At 39.3% G+C, this 22,185-nt stretch overlaps 1 long non-coding RNA gene across 1 annotated transcript in view; it reads left to right on the forward strand.

Moving 5' to 3' along the window:
- LOC125931943 (uncharacterized) overlaps positions 1-22,185 on the forward strand; it is a 406,782-nt gene that overhangs the window by 380,074 nt on the left and 4,523 nt on the right. Inside the window, exon 3 of the long non-coding RNA XR_007460510.1 lies at positions 19,634-19,757. This is a non-coding gene — a long non-coding RNA (uncharacterized LOC125931943). The remainder of the gene's footprint in view (positions 1-19,633; positions 19,758-22,185) is intronic.

Here is a 22,185-nt window from a genome sequence, read left to right on the forward strand (position 1 = left end):
CTTTCAGTACTGTCCTCTTCCACAAGGCCTTTCTTCCCACACTCGGGACCATGTCCTTTTTCTATACTTTCCCCTAACAAATAGGTACTTAATTTGTGGCTCATTTATTTAAGACCTTTATAGGTGATCAAGAATCATCTATTTTTCTTACTCTCACTAGGGTGTTAATGGCTGACAATGTGATCTATTACTCTTTCCAAATAAATTTTATATTTAAACATAAGCTTTCAGCCAAAGGTAAGAACCCAAGAATTTTTACATTATGGAGGAGAGAGCAGTGATCTCCCCTTAACACATATCACCTTGAATTTGAGCATCGTAAGGACTGTTACCGGTCATGTGCCTAAAAAATATCTAAAGTCAAAATATTGTGTGGCTAGAGAGGCTTAGTGTTGGTAGAACACAAAGAGAAAGTCCTGGAACCCAACTAACGTGAGTTACTCCTTGGTGAGTCACAAATAGAAACTATACCAGGTAGAGTTGTTACACAAAGGAAACTTTATTTGCAGCAGATAAGGAGATCTCAGAAAATAATTTCCAAAGCCATGACTCCCCAGGCAAAGGTGAATGGGTTCCTTTTATTTAGGGTTAGGGTGAATATTTAGAAAGGGGAGCCCTGTCATCATGTGTAGAGGTGGGCACACTAGCACCTTAAGAAAACATGCCTATACGTACATTATATGTTATGTAAATGAAGCTTGCATTCCTCCTTAGGTGATTTTAGAGTCACAGTGAGGATCGGTCGCTCCATAGGTGACTCCATGGTCCATCTGCACAGGCATGAGTTGGGGGGCTAAGCTCAAACTGGTCTGGGTCATCTGGGCTGCCAGAGCTCTTTGTCCAGGCAGTTGTTATTGCTTGAGAGGTAGTTTTGGTTTCCATCGCTGCATGATAGGCAGGCCAGGTCTTTTGCCTGAGTTAAGAGATAAGCTGGGGGGCGCCTGGGTGGCTCGGTCGGTTAAGCGTCCGACTTCGGCTCAGGTCATGATCTCACGGTCCGTGAGTTTGAGCCCCACGTCAGGCTCTGTGCTGACAGCTCAGAGCCTGGAGCCTGTTTCAGATTCTGTGTCTCCCTCTCTCTCTCTGCCCCTCCCCTGTTCATGCTGTGTCTCTCTCTGTCTCAAAAATAAATAAACGTTTAAAAAAAATTTTTTTTTTAAATAAAAAAATAAAAAAATAAAGAGATAAGCTGGAAAGAAGGCCTTAAGGAAAAATGCGGGACAGAGTTTGGGTGAGTACAAACAGGTGAGCAGTAAAAGTGAGCTCTTGGGGTCTAGCTGGTGACAGTACTGCATTGAGGGCAATTTGTATTTTCACCAATGGCAGGGAAAAGTTGCATTTTCTCACGGGACATATGTGAACCCCACAAAAAGTGACCAGCTGTGAACCATACTATAAAGGAGACTACTAAACAAGGCTTCCTGCCAGATGACCTCAGACAGGATGCTGGATGTATCCTGTGGGAAACTGTAACTTGATCTCCCCAGCTGGAGAATATCAAATATACCCAAGAAAATGGGGTGCCTGGGTGGCTCAGTCAGTTAAGCATCCGACTCTTGATTTCCACTCAGGTCACGATGCCGTGGTTTGTGAACTCAAGCCCTGTGTCGAGCTCTGTGCTGACAGCTCAGAGCCCGCTTCGGATTCCCTCTCCCCCTCTCTGTGTCCCTCCCCTGCTAGCTCTCACTCTCTAAAAATAAATAAATAAATAAATAAGCACCCAAGAAAAGAAAGAATTAGCATTTGGGATATTGGCCATACACGCAGGGCATTAATATCAGATGACATCAGTACTGGTCAAGTAAGTCCTTTCTGGTCCTTTGTGTGTGCTTTCCTCTATACCTCCAACCTTAGAGGAGCACGAGTCAGTGCAGTGATTTGAGGAAGAGGAAAGAGGAAAAAAGGGAAGGACTACCCACTCTTATCTGTTCCTCCCTTGCTTCTCCGACCATCATCACTCCTCATTTGTTGACTGGCCTTGACAGGTTGGCATCAGCAAGGATTCTATCCTGGGCCTAGCAGTCTTCACATACTATGTGGTTTCCTAGAAACACATCTACCTCTACAGTTTCAAACATGTTTTGTTTATTTTCTAACACTTATTACTCTCTGAATCTCAGTTTGTTTTACATACTTATCATCTGTCCTTCTCTGCTAGGATATAAACTTGATGGCAGAGACTTGGCTGAATCTCCAGGAAAATGCCCAGTGTATAGATATAAGAAGTCACTAAGTGAACAGAACTATGACAAATGGGATGCAGAGGTAAACGAGGCATGACCTTTGCCCTTCAGGAATTCACTACCTAATAAGTGAGAAAGCCACATATGAACAGATAACTGTCTTATAGTCAGTCAAGTTAATACACAACATGGTTTAGGAAAACGGGTGACTAATTAATTGCATGGGACAGTCATGTAAGGCTTCAAAGAGAAGTTTCGTGTTAGCCATATCTTAGAGGGTAAATAAGAAATTTATCAGGTGGAAAAAGGAGAAAAGGGGAAGAGCAGGAGCAGAGGCATGAAAACATGAAAACAAATGACCCAATCTCATCCTTAAAATAGTTTACAGTAGTTGAAAAGAGGGAAGATAAACTGTGAGGCTTCAGCTCTCCTTCTACAGGAGGTCATAAGATAAGCCAATATATGTCGACCAGGAGCCGGGCTCACTCTAGTTGCAAAATCATGTCCATAACCCTTTTCATTCCTAGGCTGGATCTGTCAGGCTAGTTACCTGTTTCAGTCTGCAACTTTTTAAATGGTTTATTTATTTGAGAGAGAGAGAGAGAGAGAGAGAGAGAGAGAGAGAGAAGGGGAGGGGCAGAGAGAGAGGGAGAGAGAATCCCAGGCAGGCTCCACACCATCAGCGTGGAGCCTAATGTGGGGCTCGATCCCATGCACTGTGAGATCATGACCTAAGCCAAAGTCAGACTTAACAGACTGAGCCACCCAGGAGCCCCTCGGTTTGCAACTTCTAACAAAGAAGTACTTCAGACTAGTCTTAATACATGGAAATAGACAGCTGCCACTCCCTGACAGCTGAATCTATGGAATGGGCCCTGGCTGGGCAGCTCATTAAAGAACCCTGCAGGCTCCTGGCAAGCTGTCCTTGAAATTCAAACCACTTATGTGTTTCAGCTTGGGAACAATGCCACTCAGACTCCATTGGTCAACCTAATCAGGCACAGGTGCCCATGTGTGGATGCCTACATGCACGGGTGTGCCCTGCCCTCATGAAAGTCTCAGATAAAAATAGGTTGAACTTGTTAATTCCCTTTTCACATTTGTTTCCTTCCACCATTATCTGTGATTACTTGGGGAATCCTCCCCTCTTGGCAAGTCCCCATCACATCACATTTCCACGACAACTATCTTCGAAGGAGGAGAATAGGGAAATATGGTAGGTGTGCTGGGACTTGTGAGAAACCCTTTACACATTATATAGTATTAAATCTTGGCCTGTTGTGCTGCTTTCCTGTGCTTCTACAATAATCTCTTTGCTTTTTTTGTTCCTCAGCTTCCTCTTCTAGAAAATGGGAATTAAAGTACTGGTCTCTGCTTTTCCCTCTCTGCTACCTAATACATCGACATGGTATTGTGCTCATTAAGATGCCATAAAACATTTTAGAGGCTCTGAAACTTATTTGGACACCTCAGAGACAAAAACTTTTAACATGTTACTATTACGGGTTCTATAAAACATTAACCCTTCTTTTAGAGTCTCCTTCCTTCCCCAAATAGGCAATCATTTGATCTTTCTATTTAAATATGGTACTCCTCAAATGAATTGAGCCAGATATATTACATTCTCTTGATACATTTATTCCAGTTCCATTCTGTACTTTAGCTGAAAAAAATGGGTCATTTCCCAGTAGACAATCATAATAAAAATAGTCTATCCTCAAATAATAAGTACGTTCAGATACCAGACAATATTAGTTTTTAAGGAAAACCCAGTTGTGGCCTTTATGGGTATAAAGTTTCTGACTTCCTTATATTTTAATGTAGTTATGGCTGTTTAAACTGCCATAGTAAGTATTGTTAATAACACACATAATATTGTTGCTTTGGCATGGGGTAAGTATGAAAATAGATATTATTCTCTAGGCTAAGAGGAAGACATTTAATAAGAAGATATGAGCTGAAAAAACCACAGTAGCTTTACCCTGGTGTATGGGGCAGGCTGTTAGTTTATTGGCAAGTATCAGGTGCAATTGGAGCCCTGTTTTTTCATTAGCAACTTAATTTCAGTCACATTCTCCCTATGAATACACAGGATATTATTCATTAATTAGGATGTAATTGTAAAGTTGCCATAGTTATCTAACAAATGTGTTAATTAGGCCCTCTCTAAATTACGGTGATTACGTTTACTTCCTTTGGTGACATGTTCTTGAAATGTAAATGGACTCTGACACCCATGTTTGGCTCTCTCTGTGAAAAGTGTGCAAGCACAGCTACTTTCATTCTGCCCTAGTTCACATGGACACAAGCCTCCTTGGGGTAAGGGCTGGCATTTAGTGAAGTTGTAAACTAAAAGGTCTTGTGGCTTAGGGCCAATAAAATACAATGTCAGCCAATGCAACCCTTGTAAATCACATTCTGAGGCTCCCTATTTCCTATCCAATGAGGGAATATATGCACTAAAGGACCCCTTCCCAGTCATTCAGCAGCAGCACGAGGAGATAGGATGGTTAGGTGAATAAAGAGGCTTGTCTTTGATTGAGGACACCTCTTTGTCCATCCCTGCCTCCTTTGCCCCACCCTCTCAAAAAGGTTGCATGACCAAATACTGTCCTTGGCTGCCCATTGAGAGAACTTTTCTCTAGGCCTTCCCTTCCCACTTACTCCACATTCCAGACCATTCCTTCACTTTTCTCCTCTCTTCTTTGTCTCATAGGGCTAATCTGATGGGCAATACCAACTATCCCTCCATATGCACGATCTCCAAAACGTATTTCCCTTTTCCTAGGGTCTCCTGTGTCTTCACTCAAATGAGTGACTATAGGTGCCTGTGTTAAGCACAATACAGAACTCAGGAAATTGCCTGATTGTTATATGCAAAGAGTAAGTACTCCTGGGCCCTGTCCTTCATTTTCTCTACCTCCCTGAAGAGGTTCTCTTCTTTTTTCCGGTCTTTGCGTTCTTCAGTTGTAAAATTATGTTCATTAGTTTCAACCAAAAATTGAAAAGCAGTTATCAGGGAACAGCTGGAAGAGTTGTCAGAGACCATCTGGACTAGAAAAGGTATAGGTTTCATCCCAAGGGCCAACTTCATTCTATCGATCCTGGCTGTCTGTGGTGCAGTTAGAGTTCTGAGGCCCTGCCTAGGTTCAGTGGTACAGAATGTCATGATTGATAAAGCATTTTCTACCACTGGTGTGAAAATGGGTTGTGGCAGCCTGTGTCTCAGGTATTTTGTGTATTTTTTCTTTCCATTTTATACCAGAGATGTCTCAAAAAGCCTGCCATCTTTCTATGTTGTGAGGCACAAGCATAATTAGAGATGTGAACACTTTGTAGCTGAGAGATGGTACCAACCGATGGATCATATGCCCTATTTCTTTCTTTCCCTCCAAAATTGTGTTTCCAGGTACTTCGGAATTTATAACAATATACTCTAGTAGGGCAAATGTTACACCTAAGCAGTTTTGGAGATGGCTTGAAACAGCAGCCAAAAGCCCTGGGAATTGCCACCATTACGGTCACTTTTTTTTATGAAGGTAGTGAAGATCTTATAACAAGATGTAACTATGTTCCATGCATGGCAGAACATAGAAAGTTCTCCTTAGCCACTACTGTTGACATTGGTGATAGTATCAGAGTGGCTCCTGTTGTCTACTGGTAGGCAACTTTGGGCCATGGAAAGGCCAGGGTATTTTGCTGTAGAATAAAATAAAATAGAAGGGTTACAATTTGGGGCACAGCCTGGGATATACAGATCCCGGTGTGGAAGAGCTGGCTTGAGAGTTCCAGGCATCAGAGACACGAGGACACAAAGAGGGAAAGTCAGACACCCAATGTCAAAATGTTTTCTCCTCCACAGGTTGTGAGTTTTGAAACAGATAACGCTCTATGTATGATGTGTGTGTGATAGAGGGAGTTGGTTGAAAAAGTAGACAGAGGTCAAAACTAACACAGCTGCTCATCTATATTATCCAGTATTAGCCATGGCTTCTCCCACACTTGCTTGAGCATACGGTCAATCTGGTTCATAATATCTGGCAGCTGTGTTTTTGGAGTACAGACTTCAGGGGTTAGAAGCTTCAAAGGAAGTCACAAGCATGTTAACAATGGTTAGCAGCAGCACTGAGAACATGATTAACCAGAAGGCAGAGTCCCCCAGTTCCGTAAAAAACACAGTCAAGTTTACCTTCTGGGCTATCCTCTAAAGCTAGACAAGCCCGAGTTCATGTTTCTAGGGCAGTGATACCAAAGGCAGCATCACTTACTTGTCCAGATGACGGGTTGTTTTTTTTTTTTGCATTATATAATTAAACTGGGAACGTGCTTTTAAAAATTAAAATTATGATTTAGCTCTAGGGTTCAGAGTGGACTGAATTATTTTCTGCCCTACTTACCCTATACTAGAATGTTGGTTAAGAACATGGGGTTTGGAATCAGGCTTTGGTTTGGAGAACATGCACAACTTATTTAAAATTCTTTGCCTCATTTTCTTCATCTTTTCTTGTGAACCTGGACCATCATGTAACTAATCAGTTGCTCAAACCAGAAACCCATGGTATGTATTCTCTGAGGTTAACATACCAAGACGTTACAGACCATGTGGTTGAAATATTTGTTTCTCACAGTTCTGGAGGCTAGAAATCTGAGATCAAGGTGCTGGCAGCTTTGGTTCCTCCTGAGGCCTCTTTCCTTGCCTTCCAAATGATTGCCTTCTGTCTGTGTCCTCACGTGGTTGTCACTCTGTGCACACACATCCCTCTTCTTAGAAGGACGCTAGTCCCTGTTGGATTAGAACCCACCCTTATGACTTCATGTACCCTTAATTACCTCTTCAAAGATCCCATCTGCAAATATAGTCACACTGGGGGTAAGGGCTTCAACCTATGGATTTGGGGAGACATAATTTAGTTCATAACCAAGTAATTATTAACATTTATTCCATGAATTTAATGTATCACCAAGGCCTGTCCTTTATAATGAATTAAATGTATCTGAATCAAATCCACTCCGCATCTGCCACAACCAGTTCATCCAAACTCTCATGGTCACCTTTGGCCTGAATGAATATAATCATCTCCTAAATGGTCTTCCTGCAGCTACTCTCTTCCTCCCCTAATGTATTCTCCATTCAGCCAGAATGATTGCTTTAAAACATGCATTTGAACAGGTCATTCTCCTCTAGAATATTTCACTGGCCTCTTATGGCCCCAAATCCTTAACACACTTGGCACATGATCTGGCCCTTCCCTAACTTTCCGGCCTCCATATACAACAAGCTCGGGCTTATTCTTTCTGTTCCTGCCACACTGGCTTACTCTCAGTTTTCCAAAAGCCCCGTGCCCCCTCCCCTCTACTTTCAGTTTTCCAAAAGCCCCACCCACCCTCCCCTACAAGCTTTCGCACATGCTATTTCCCACTCTCTCTCCCTTGGGGAAGTCTTCCTCGATCTTTATGACTAGGGCAATCCCCCTAATTATACAGTCTTGTAGCCATTTTTAAGACTTGTCACAGTTGCAGTTTTAATTTATTTATGAGATTATTTGATTATTATCTGCTTCTCCCACCAGACTGTACGTTCTTTCAAAGAATTGCTGTGAAGATTGAATGAGATAATGAATATAAAATACTTTATTCAGAGCCTGGCACTTAGTAAGTGCTGAATTGATTTTAGCTTTTATCATTATTATTGGAGTAGGGGGGCATTCTCAGCCATTGCATATATTCTATCGGTTGAGCTTCGTTTTCAACTCATTTCCATCACCTGGTTTCTATCTTTTTATGAAAAACTGCCACAGTATCTAGTATGTAGTACCTGGTTAGCTTTCAATAATTGTTTGCTAGTATCGTTATTATTACATATTCCGATTCTCTTCTATGTACTGTTCTATCTTTGCCACTTACTGGTACTGTGACCTTGGGCAACTTGCCTAACTTCCCTGATGATAATGAGGCCTACTTTAGCCAGCTGCTATAAAAATTAGCCAAATACATTGACCTAGAGAGAATGGGTGCTGAGCTATATTATTTTCCTTCCCTCGTGTTCTGTGTGAAAGATTTATGCCTTCCTTTCTTGGAGATCTGCAAAGCAAAAAAAAAAAAAAAAAAAAATCTTAGAAAATACATTTTATACTCAAGTAAAACAAACCATTGCTTTTACTACAGGAGAGCTGATTTCAGACTCACATTGGGAGTCAACACAATTCTATCTTCCTCAAGTGCCAGGAGAATATTCATTTTCTTTCAGTGATGTGGCTAGAAGGAATGTGAGCAGGCACTGCTTCTGCCCCGGTGGAAGCACTCGGGCCCGAATGCGTTCACCTCCATTTCCAGCTTGCCTTTGTCTTTTCTATGGCTGACAGCTGGGCCTTCAACACATGCTGCAGATGGGGCCACTTTAAGACAATAATATACCAAACAAATCCAAACTTCCAAAACATCAATTTTGGAGTGATTCTTCCCTTTACATGATTCTGTCTTGACAAAAAGATTACCCATAAGATAACGTTTAATAGCGATCTCTCCCAGTGAATTGAAGTGTTCACTCACAGATCACTGACTGAGAGAGAGGGCTTGGGGAGATGGTAGCCAACCGAGAGGAAAGGGCAAAATTACTTAAGTTGCAGCTTTAGGAACTATGTCATGACAGAACGATGTAAATAAAAAGTAGGCAACTCTGCAATTATGAGCACGTGGAGGAATGCGAAATGATTTACAAACCCTCCGTTCGTAGACACCTTTTCGGGAGTTGCTGTAAATGCCCTCTTAGAATTCAAGAATGTCAGAGCGGAGCAGAACCACACACAGACGCACAAACGTGCACACGTCACAGCGGACTTAGAAATTCACTTAGATTTCACTGCCATTTAAGAACGTGCCTGCAACATGGCAAGTGCTGAAACATGGGATGTGCGTGGCTCGACAGGAGGGGAAACATGGAGTAATTATGGAATCTGTCGGCTCTCAGTAGCATACCTGTTCTCTGACTTCCTCTTCACCAAGCAGCTTGTGATATAGCGTAGTAGTTAAGACTACGGGTGGCCAACATTGGAATCCTTACTTACACCTTGCTTACTAGCTATTGTAAACTCGGGTAAGTGATTTAACTTCGTGATCTCAGTTTTCTCATCTTTAAAATAGGGATACACATAGTATGTGCAGTAAGGTTACAAGGATTAAATCTATGTAAAACACTTAGCACACTACCTGGCACATAGTAGGTACTCAACGATATGAACAATATATATTATTTATTAGTATTAAATAGTCTGAGTGTTGTTAATATTAAATACCAACTTCCTGAATGTGGCCAGAGTCACTGCACACGTTAAAAGCAACGTGTCTATATAAAATGTCTCCAATACTGTGATTCAGTATTAGAGAAGGACATAGTTGCAGTAGAATTTTTTTACTTCTTTGGGAAAGTTCATTTAGCAAATCAAAAGCAAAATGAATGGTAGTTACATAAAGGGAATGTTAAAATGTGGGAAAAGTGTATTCATGCTGTCAAACAATGGAATACAAGGCATTATGCAAAAAGTCTGTGGAGGAATGGGAAATGATCTATCTATTGAGAAAGAATATTTAATGATATAAAAAGATAAGAACAATGGGTAATTAAGTAAGACAAAGCAGGCGATAAAATAGTATGCACAGTATGATCTATCCCACATGTACATACACAGACTAACACACACATTTAAACAAAATGTGTTTAATTTGGAAGAGATACACAAAGTCATTAGCATAACTCTATCTGAATGGGTGGATTATGACTTTAAATTTTTTTTTAATTTTTTTTAGTTTTAATTTTTTTTTGAGAGAGAGCACACTCACAAGTCTGAGAGGGGCAGAGGGACAGAGAGAGGATCTTAAGCAGGCTCCACAGTCAGCATGGAGCCTCACATGGGGCTTGGTCTAACGACCATGAGATCATGACCTGAGCCGAAATCAAGAGTCTGATGCTTAACCAACTGAGCCACTCAAGAGCCCCAAACTTTAAAAAATTATAATCTGTATTTAAAAAATTTCTCTGCATGGAGGAATCATCTGGTTGTTTCACTCTGTCTCTTCAAGTGTGTGCCAAATTCTCACTGAGGGTGGGAAAGAGAAAAGAATAAACATTAATTAGATGCCTCCTATGTATTAGGCAAATATATATATACATATGCATATATATATATATATAACATATACACATATACACACACATATATATGCATGCACATGTGGATATCTGTGTGTGTATATATATATATATATATATATTTATACACACATATGTATGTAAATTAAATTACATAATAACCTTGCAAATTAAGAACCATTATCCCCATTTTACATATGTCAAGAAGTTAAATGACAGGAACAGGGACTGAGTCTCAAATTTCATATACTAATTTTTAGAGTCTAGCTCCAAATTGGACATGCATTGACAGCTGATGATAGAAATGAGCTAATCCATTTCCAAATGTTCTTTGAAACTTATAATAATGTAACCTAGCCTATACCTACTCCATATACTTGTAACAATTACAAATTTCACTGAGTGAGATTTTCTTCTATTTTGAAGGATAAGTTTTAAAATTGTAGAATTATGTGAAGCAAATGTAATACGAATGGGAATGAAAATAGAGTAGGATTTCAAATTGTTTGGCCCCAATCTCTCAGAGTTGAACTTCTACATCTTTCTAGATATGAGTAAAATAAAATATTGTTTCTTAGTGTTTACCCAGTGGATCTTTGTTTCAATTCATGCAACCAGGACGCTTGTGATTGTCAATTTGGCTCAAATATTTGTCAAAATATAAATTCATTTAATCCAACAAATGATCTGCCTGCTATTCTAATGTAAGAAATTGTTTTTTAACTAAATCGATCACAATAAATTCAGTCAACTGGGTGGACATTCGGGCTGTCAGACAGCAAATAAAAAATCCATATCTACTGCCTAGCTTGCACTACACAAATCTAAACCTACCACCAAGAAAATCATGCCTCTGAAATAGAATTTCCCACAATAAGAGCTCAATCGCGAATTCTCCCAGTAGGCAGCCACTGTAACTACGGTGTGTCTGTGCATCCACATTAGTCTGCTCTGCAGCACATACTAAGGGGCTGACATGCTTCCTGCCCTCACAGAGCCTGCATGCCACCAAAACTTTACTTTTAGCACTTCCTGTTTTTTGTGACCATAGGTTGTGTTGCCACTTCTCTGTGACTCCTTTTCCTTTCCACAACCCTAATACCATTGGACTTAAATATGCACATATCGCATGCATGCATTCCTGTAACTACCATTCTTTCTTCAAAGCCTTCATTGGATTTCCATTGCCTTCCAAGAAAAATCCACATGTCCCTCAACGTGACATTACAAGGCCCTTCATGATCTGCCCTTTATCTATGACTCAAGGCTTATGTGCCCTTCACCAGGTCTGAACAAGTTTCTTACAGTTTCCTAAGTGTGTTTCATCATTTTTGCACACGTGTTTTCCCCTTTTTGGAAAGCCAGGTCTAGCTATAATTTCCTAACTGCTTTCCTTTTTAATTATGAAAAATAAAAACGGATTATAGAGAGTAACACAGAAAATGTCCATGAATCTAAAACCTGTAAAAAAAAATGTTAAAAAGAAGAGATCCCTTGTGTTTAAGTTCCTTAAGCTGTTCCTCTCACACCACAGGCAGTCACTTATGTAAATTATAGATATATTTTCTCATCCTCCACTTTATACACACATTGCATACATTTGTGTCCATGAAACTAGCTATAGAATTCTTTTGTATGATTTAAAATTTATAAAAGTAGTATAATTTGCATATATAACTTTGCGACTAACCTTTTTTCAGTCAACAAGTTTTTTATTTCAGTTTCAATTTATAGGCTAATTGGATGTAATTACCCAATATATTATGATTCCTCTGATCCCTTATTGATGGACCTTTTAGTTTTTTCCAATTTCTGTTTGTTACACACAGTGCCATATTAAGCATCCTTGTACACATCTCCTCGTATACATTTACAAGACACTTTCTAGGGCATCTAGAAGTAAAAATGCACATTTTCAATTTTACTCAAATTTAACTTTATTCCATTTGTTTCCCAAGCAATTATAACAATTTACATTCCTACCAGTGTGTCTAAATGTTCTTTTTTCCCTCCACTTTTTCTCACATTTGATGTTACTGGGCAGATCTTTTAATTTTAAACAATATTCAACATTATTAATATATAACTAGCCCTTCACATCGACGGGAATTTGGTAGGTTGTAGGGAGTTTCTTGCCTCTTATGAATAAAGCTGCTATGAAGATTCATGCATAAGTCTTTGTGTAGACGTGTTTTCTTTTCTCGTAAGCAAATACCTAGAAGTAGAATTGTTGGGTCAACTCCATGTCCAGAAATATGGAGTAGGTATACTTTCCCCTATTTTTCCCACCAAGCACAACTAAAAACTTTGGACATTAATTATATATAAAACAAGAATAAGAAGACAGAAGAAGAAAAACTAGCTACTTATCTCAGGTCACAAGGAATAACATAGTGGTAAGTTCCCTAGATTTTCTTTTTGCTTCATATATCCTGAATTGGAGCTAAAGAAACTGGCAATATGTTAACACCAGCAGGTACAAATTAAAAAAAATATCTCCCCTCTCCACCAAAAGCCTGCTTTCTCTAAACAAAGGACTAGGAAAGGAACAACCTAGATGGAAAATTATTAGACAATAGCCGCTCTAATCCAGCCAGTACCACACAGAACACTGTGGCCCCACCTCTACTGACATCAGCAAAATTTGAGTGGGAAGCCTAGATTTTTACCTTTGCTGGGATGTAATAAGGTGCCCAAACACCCCTGTTGGAGTGATAATCAAAGAAGGTCAACTAGAGAGCCTAGACTTTCATCCCCCATGGTATCAGTAGAAACCAAGGGAGACCCCACACCCTTGAGTGTCAAGGTGAGTGACCCTTGAGTGACCCTTGAGTGAAATTCATGGGACATTTATCCCAGAGAAAGGAAGACTTATGTTTATGCAGAAACTTGCACACAGATGTTTATAGCATCTTTATTACAACAACCTGGAATATTCTTTTTTCCTGGTTCCCAATTTGAAAGGGAATATTCTTTTTTATTGAAGTATCATTAACATGTAATATCCTATTAGTTTTAGGTGTACATCATAGTGATTCAGTATTTTTATATATTATGAAGTGATCCCTATTGTTAGTCTAGCTACTGTCCCCATACAAAGTTATTACAGTATTATTGACTATATTCCCTATGCTGTACATTGTATCGCCATGACTTACTTATTTTATAACTGGAAGTCTGTACTTCTTAATCCCCTTCATCTATTTCGCCTTCATCCCCCCTACCACTGGTAACCATCAGTTTGTTTTGCGTATCCGTGAGTCTGTTTCTGTTTTGTTTTGTTTTGTTTTTTAGATTTCACAAAGAAGTGAAACCATACAGTATTTGCCTTTCTGTGATTCATTGTACTTAGCATAATACCCTTTGGATCCATCCATATTGTTGCAATGGCAAGATTCCATTCTTTTTATAGCTGAGTAATATTCCGTTGTATATATATATCATGTCTTCTTTATCCTTGCATCTATTGATTGACACTTAGGTTGCTTTCATATCTTGGCTATTGTAGATAATGCTGCAATGAACGTAGTGGTGCATATATCTTTTTTAATTGGTGTTTTTTATTTTCTTCAGATAAATACCCAGAAGTAGAATTGCTGGACTGTGTGGTGGTTCTATTTTTAATTTTTGAGGAATCTCCATACTGTTTTACATAATGGCTGCACCAGTTGACATTCCCAGCAACAGTGCATAAGGATTCCCTTCCTCCCACATCATCGCCAACACTGTTGTTTTTTTTTTTTCTTTTTGATAAAAGTCAATCTGACAGTTGTGAGGTGATATCTCATTGTGGTTTTGATTTGCATTTCCTTCATGGCTAGTGATGTTGAGCATCATTTTGTGTGCCTATTGGCCGTCTGTGTGTCTTATTTATAAAAATGTCTATTCACACCTGGATTACTCTGAAGAAAGTAATGTGGGGGATGGGAGAGATCATAAAAAGCTATATTGCCTATGATTTAATTTATATAACGTTCTTCATATGACAAAATTATAGAAATGAAAAATATATTAGTGGTTGCCATGGGTAAAAGACGGGTGAATGTGTGCATGCCCAAAGCTGCACCTTCTGAGAAACCACATCAAAGGCTTCACATTGCTGGGGAATTAGACTTTACTCAAATATCCAAGTAACTAAGCAAAGAATAAAACAACAGCAAACACAAGCCTCCAAAAGTGAGGAGAAAAAAGTCATCAGCCAGAGTTGCTAGATACATTGCCTAAAATATTCATATTTCAACAAAAAATTACAACACACATGAAGAAATTTTATATGAGGCCCACTTTATAATCAAAATGGGCTCACCATTTTTGTAAGGATCGGCTTCCCGAGACTAAATGAATTTCCAAAAACATGTAATTATACAACAAACAAACAAAAACTTGCTCTACTGGGATTGGGAAAAGCTATTAAGAGAGTCTAGTAGCTTCAGATGCAAGTAAATTAATATGCCAACAACAAGTCCATCTTCTGGTGGCAAGTATTAAGATTTTTTACTTTAGGGGCACCTCGGTTAAGGGTTGGTTAAGGGTCCGACTTCGGCTCAGGTCATGATCTCGCGTTTCATGGGTTCAAGCCCCGCATCGGGCTCTGTGCTGACAGCTCAGAGCCTACAGAGCCTGGAGCCTGCTTCGGATTCTGTGTCTCCCTCTCTCTCTGCCCTTCCCCGGCTCATGCTCTGGCTCTCTCTCTCTCCCTCTCTCAAAAATAAACATTAAAATTTAAAAAAAAAACAAACATTTTTTACTTTAGGTCAGTGCTTCCCAAACTTTGCTACACATTGGAATCACTTAGCTTCTACCTCAGGCTATTCTGATTTAATTAATTTGGGATACAGCTTGGGCATCACGAATTTGAAAAGCTCCCCCTATGATTCTCATGGGAAACAAAATTTGGGAACCACTGTTTTATGTTGCTATTATTATTTAGAATAATAGTAATACATATTTTTTTGTGCATCTATTTCTGGCTGAGAATACAGAACTCTTTATGTTATGCTTAGAATTATAAAGCCTATCTTATAGGCAAAATGAGCTCAGAGTAGTTAATGACTTTCCCAAAGTCACATACCTAGGAAATACCAGATTCAGGATTCAAAATCAAGTATATTTAATTTGATAATGCACTATGCATAATGCACTATATTGAGGTAGCAACAGTGCAGTAACCATATTATTGAAAACTTGTATGGATATCATATCTTGGTATATTGAATGATATTTTAAATGCATCAGGGAGCTTGTTATTTATAACAGCCCTGTAGTGAATACATGTTCATCTTCTATATTACTTTTGGGAACATGGCTTAGCAAGAATAGCTCTTGTAAAGGAGACTTCAGGATTTAATAGACAGTAAGCTCAGAATGATTCAGTAAATGTGATACAAACACCGAAACAAGTAAAGTGGTTATTCTTAGGTTGTGTTACTAAAAGTATAATATCTAGACTGGGGGAGGTGACTAATTGGGCCGCGCTGTGATCAGAACATGCTCAAGTATTATCTACGGTTTCTGGGCTTTGCCATTCTTTTTTATTATTACAATAAAGTATTATAAGCTTACTTTGTCATTCTTTTTTATTATTACAATAAAGTATCATAAGCTTACAATACCATATCTAAAATACTTACAGCCAGATATGTTTCAAAAACTCAAAAATTTTCAGGATTTAAAAAGATAATACAGTGCTATACACTGTATATTATTTAGCATGCCCAGTAGGGTCTGGAATAGCACCCCCAAATCAAACACATTAATATTTTTGGAACAAAATCAATGAATATACATACAATATTGCAATAACGAAGATTATAAACAGCTCTACATCAGTTCAGGTTTTCTGAATAATTACCAAGTTATTCAGATTAAGTGAAGCTTAATGGCCAAATGATATGAAAAAACTTTTCTCTCTCAGAGTTTTTTGGGCCTCTGAATTACATATAAGGCATCGTGGAAGTGTATATGCCCTTAATAATAAAGATTCAAACAATCCAGAAGAGCACAAAAGGAGAAAAGAGCTCTCCCTCTTCATCCCTCGTCTCAGTCTCAGAGCAGTCAACTACTCTTCATTATTTCTCTTTAGAAGTTTCCTGCTGGTTGTAACCACAGCACAAAACATGTACTTATACATCTTCTGGATTTATAAACTTTTAAAATAACATGGTAGCTTCCTGCCAATAAAGAGTGAGTTCATTCTCCTCTCCCACTTCCTCCCTAATCATCCCCCCAAACCCTGCTATTCACATTTTTATTTTTAGAGATAACTGTGTATACTGTACTTAAATTTATTTTCTTAACCTTTACAGTTTGGGTGGTACCTTTACCTTCCACTTTATATAGAATGGAATACCAGGCCCCGTGCTTTCAAAAGGGAATAACCACAAGTATCAGAGAGACATAAACCAATGCCATATAAGAAACATAAAGTCTAAAGAAGATGTGACCCAAGAAAAAGATGGAAGTTGTCATCAAATCGTTGAAGGGCCATCATGAAGATGAGAGAACAGTGTGTTCTGCGTATCGTCAAGAGGGTAGAACTAGAAATAACAGAGAGAATCTACAGATTTTGGATCTGTATGAGCAAAATTTTATAAGAATAAGCAAGGGCAATCCAGAGAAAGTATAGACAACTTCATTAAGTAATGAGTGCCTTATCACTAAAGGTATTTACACAAGAGTTTGGTAACCTCTTGGCTGGGAAGTTATAGAGGAATTTAAACATCCATTGGGCAAAATGGACTAGGTAACATTTAAGACTCCTGCTCTGGGAGTCTATGATACAGTGACTAATCAGTGTCTGGGGTCTCTTTCAATTTAAAATATCTCCAATCCAGTTAGTCTCAATAGCATTATGGTTAAACTCAGCCAATTTTCCAGAAAGTTAACGACCTGCCATATATTGAATCAGAGCCCTAAACTTTTCTTTCAGGGAGTCTCCAGATTCTTCCTGACATGATTTTTGCCAAGACACAATTAGTTCTTTGGAGACACCAAAGGAATCAAAAAAATGTTTGTAGTCATTTCTCTTATAAGCCATAGTCAGGAGACTGGAAAAGAGAGAAAGAAAGAGGAAAGAAAGAGAACCAAGAGAGTGATTATGTCTGAGGGCTGGAGGTTCAGATGTGAAGGAGCAGGAAGGTAAATTTTTAAGACCTCTAGAGCATCCTAGGAGTTCTTATTTATCCAATGTTTGCCTGGTGGGAAAAAAAATGTTCCAAATTTAAAGCCCAGGCCTCCAATTTATTATTTTTCATTCTTGATGAGAAGACAGCTATTCACAGGAGAAACACTGCTGCAAGTGAGTGTGCAGGGAATCTCCCTAACGCTCAACCTTGAAAACTACAGAGGTGGATGGAGATGGTTCAGGAACACGTGCTAATAAAGGGAAGTTAAAAGGGGGTGAGAGATCTTCATATTTGCTGCCTAACCAGCTTCATTAATGAATTCTTTTCTTTCTTATTTTATTTTCATTTTTATTCAAAGCTTTAAAAGGGGGCACCTGGGTGGCTCAGTCAGTTAAGCATCTGTCTTCAGCTCAGGTCATGATCTTGCAGTTCATGGGTTCGAGCCCCTGCATGGAGCTCTGTGCTGACAGCTCGGAGCCTGGAGCCTGCTTCGGATTCTGTGTCTCCCTCTCTCTCTGTCCCTCCCCCGCTTATACTCTGTCTCTCTCTCAAAACTAAATAAACATTTTTTAAAAAGCTTTAAACAAAGTCTAATTAAGCCTGAAATCTCAATGAAATAGCAAATAGTGTTTTTCCTCTTTTTTTTTTTCTTACAGGCATATCTATGGTAAATTTCAAGAGAAAATATTGTTTTGCATATTCCTACCTTACCTCCTCAGTATTTGATATTATGGAATCACAGGAAGTAATGCCTACCACTGAATGACTGACTCACCCATGTATATGTGTGCACTCATGCAAAGCCTCCTAATTTGTCATGAATACAAATGTATGCACACCTTCAAATGCATGAGTGAAAATTAAATATGTACAGTGAAAATTTTTTAAGGTATTTGAATAATTCCAATGAAATAGTATTATTTTCAGCAGAATAGCAGAGAATCCAAAGCAATTTTTCTACTTTTTTGTATTTTCCCCTGAGTCACCAGAATGTTTTATTTAAATGGTGACATTAAATTAAGTCCCCCACCACCCTAACTACCTCCCACATACATATACATGTGCATGTGCATGCGCGTGCGCGCACACACACATACACACACCACGCACACTTCTGCTCATATTCAGAACATTTCTTCACTCACAGATTTGGAGCCAAGGAGCAAATGTACAATACATCTATTTATTTTTTGGAAGCAGGGGTGGTTATAAATTGGTTGGAGTAGGCCTAGAGAAATATATCTAAGTTGACCGAGAAGGAGCCTATTCACCAAGGCTGGTTAATAAGGTGAACCCTCTAATCTAGAAAAACAAGGACTGAGAGAGTGAAGTGGTAGATAGTCCTATATTCATTAAAGGAGATAGGGAGAATGACCTTGACTGTCAAACTCCACAATATGTAATTAGAGGAGAGATGCACAAACATAAATAAGAAATTGGAGAAGGCTAAGACTGTTACCAAGGAAAGGAATTTTGTATTACATAACAGTGGGAGGGTACATTAATAGGATTTCCTACCTTAAGAGTCTGTATCACCCTGAGTTTCAAAACTTATTTCGGTTATGCCTTACATAAGTCACAATGATGTGTAAGCCACTCACATGAGGTATAAGTTAAGATTTCATGGAACATAATCATCTTTGAAAATGCTCACCTTTCAAGGTAGCTCTTCCATTTTTCTGTGTTGTTCTTCATGAACCGAAGTCATAAGATAAAGATATATGGTGGGTAATATTAATGAAATATTAGCCAGTTGCTTATACACTAATATCTTAGGATGCCCTGTGTCATGTAAGTGTTCCCAAATGCCCTGTGCAGGGTGTGTTAGGGGAATGAGGCAGTCAAGAGGCCTTGTATCAAATAAATATGACTAACAGCAGGACAAACTCGATCTACATTTGGGGGAAACTGGATGAAAAGTACATGTGACCTCTCTGTACATTTCTTTTTTGCAAATTCCTACAAATCTATAATTATTTCAAAGTAGAAACTTAAAAAAAAATCCATGGTGAGCAAATGTGAGCAAACCTGAAGAAACTGATAGGATTTGGGAAATGAGAAAGAAGGAAAATCCTAACCTAGACGGTGACAGAATTTACAAATCGACCACACTGGGACTGTTTTCAATCTCTGCACAGTAGTCTCCCACTTATCCTTGGTTTTGCTTTATACTGTTTCAGTTACCGGCTGTCAACCACAGTCTGGAAGCAGATGATCCTCCTACTGACATATGGTCGGAAAGTCGATAGTACCCGAAAACTACATCATCCTGCTTACATCATTCACCTCACTTCACCTCATCAGGTAGGCATTTTATTATTTCACATCATCCCAAGAAGAAAGGTGAGTGCAGTACAATAAGATTTTGAGAGAAAGAGACCACATTCACATAACTTTTATTACAGTATATTGTTATAATTATTCTATCCATTACTAGTTATTGTTCTTAATCTTTTACTGTGCCTAATTTATAAATTAAACTTTATCCAAGGTATGTATGTGTAAGGAAAAAACAGTATAATAGGGTTCGGTCCTACCCACAGTATCAGGCATCCACTGGGGGTCTCAGAATGTATCCCCTGTGGGTAAGAGGGAAGTACTGTACATGATCCAGAAAATGAATGGCATAATGGGTTGTTTTTTTTTTTTTTTCCAATTCTTAGCTCAAGAAGTAAGCAAGTGTGGTAGGGGACTCTGATAATCACAGAGATTATTTATAGATACTGACTATTATCTAAAGTTCTGCTACTTAGAAGACAGGATGGGAGCACCTGGGTGGCTCAGTGGGTTAAGCGTTTGACTCTTGATTTCAGCTCAGGTCATGTTCTCATAGCTGGGAGACTGAGCCTTGCCTCGGGCTGCACACTGGGCATGGAACCTGCTTAAGATTCTCTCTCTGTCTCTCTGTCTCTGTCTCTGTCTCTGTCTCTCTCTCTCTCTCTCCCCGCTTCTGCCCTTCCCCTACTCGTGTATGCACGTGTGCACACACGTGTACACACACTCTCTCTCTCTCAAAAAACAAAAAAAAAAAAAAAGAAGAAGATAGAAATCTGTTTTGGGGGCCCATGACAGAAACAGAACATGGGTTGTTCCCATGCATGCACTAGCCCCTCATTCCCTTCCCTCCATGGCCAAACCCACTTAAGAAATTACTGTGCTCTAATGTATAACGATGCCATATCCTTTCACAATAGCTGGGATGTATGAAGAGACTTCTGTGTATATACCTACCCGTAAGTAGAGTTAACTTGAAAGGATTTCCCCAAATCCTTTCTGTACCACAGATGACCCCACCAGTCCCCCCTAGAGCCTCTCTTGGCAATAAGTAGGATATCCTCTCCCATTTAAAGATGAGGTTGCTGTACAAAACTATTTTTCCCAAGACAGTGAGCTATGCATGGGTAAATCCAGCAAGCTAAACAGGATGCTTCCCCTACATCCTTCTTTTTTAATTCCAATGCTTTGCACCCCCAAACCCACCGATTCCTGAAAACCCAAATGCATTACTTGTATGTGGGATGGAAAGGCATGTCTGTTGATATACAAGCCCCCGTGCAGGCCTTGTATTGGATCAGTTTTGTAGTCAATGTTTCCAGTATGTGCCGAGTACTAATTTTTATTTATTAGTGGAGATAAAAACTGCCAGGAAGAAAGGGTGTAGGGTAGGGAGGTGGGGATAAAGGCGGCCCAAAGTCTTCAGTATATTGTCCTGGGCCGTATTTGGGATTCAGACTGGCTAATGACACAAAGTTCTCTCCAGGTGTCAGTGAGTCACCTGACAAGCTGGCAATCACTCCCACAGCCTGTTCAAGTCTGTCTTTAAATAAAATACTCCTTAAACCCCTCACCTCTGCCTCTCATGTCAATTGCAGCAAGATAAATGTTACATTAGATCCCATCACATACTTTCAATTAACGAGGCTTTGGAGCATGTTGGTGTAATTTGAATGCAGGCGTTTCAGTTTTTGAAGCTGGGGAAACGATAAAGCTTGCTTCTTTGGTGCCTAATGAACAGCCTGAGTCATTAACCAGGTGAATAAAGACTGAGGGTATGGATGGGCCTCCTCCTCCTCCCCATCCCTTTTACATTTTAATTTGGGATTCAAACTAATGCCTTATTGCAGGGAGCGATTCTGCCACTGACAGCACATTTCCTGTCCCTCCTGCCTGAGTCACCAACCGACAAGGAGAAAGTTTGCCAAGTCACAGTGAATATCTCTACCATTAGCTTGTCCCATATCTAGAATTTGGCTATCTGTGACATCAAAAGAAGGTCACAAAAAGGTCACTAAGAGGGAAAAAGGAAATTGAATTCAGAAAAGGAGCCAAAGGTAGAGAAAATTCAGTGACAAACAGTTCCTTTAGGGCCCCAGTGGCACTAGGCTTTTGGGGCATATGGTTTGGATGGTCAAGTAGGAATCATACATTTACACAGATACCTGGAAGCTGAAATAACACAGGAGGGTCTTTCATGGATGCAGCATGCAAATCCAGAGTGATGCAAAACACATGGGCTTGAATTCTTTCAAAGGCTTCCATGTTGCATCTTTTATTCTTAACTGCAAACCTTCCTACAAAGGAGGTAATAGTGCCTACAGGTGGGAATCACTCAGGAATGTCCAAAAGAGACTAAAGGTAAGAAGACACACTCAGCAGTGTGGCTTTAAATAAGTTCAGCAGCAACCAGCCATCTATACAGAATCTCTGGCCTCTCTGTGGTCCATATTATTGA

Source organism: Panthera uncia, chromosome X, assembly GCF_023721935.1.
Source record: "Panthera uncia isolate 11264 chromosome X, Puncia_PCG_1.0, whole genome shotgun sequence".
Lineage (NCBI taxonomy): Eukaryota > Metazoa > Chordata > Mammalia > Carnivora > Felidae > Panthera > Panthera uncia.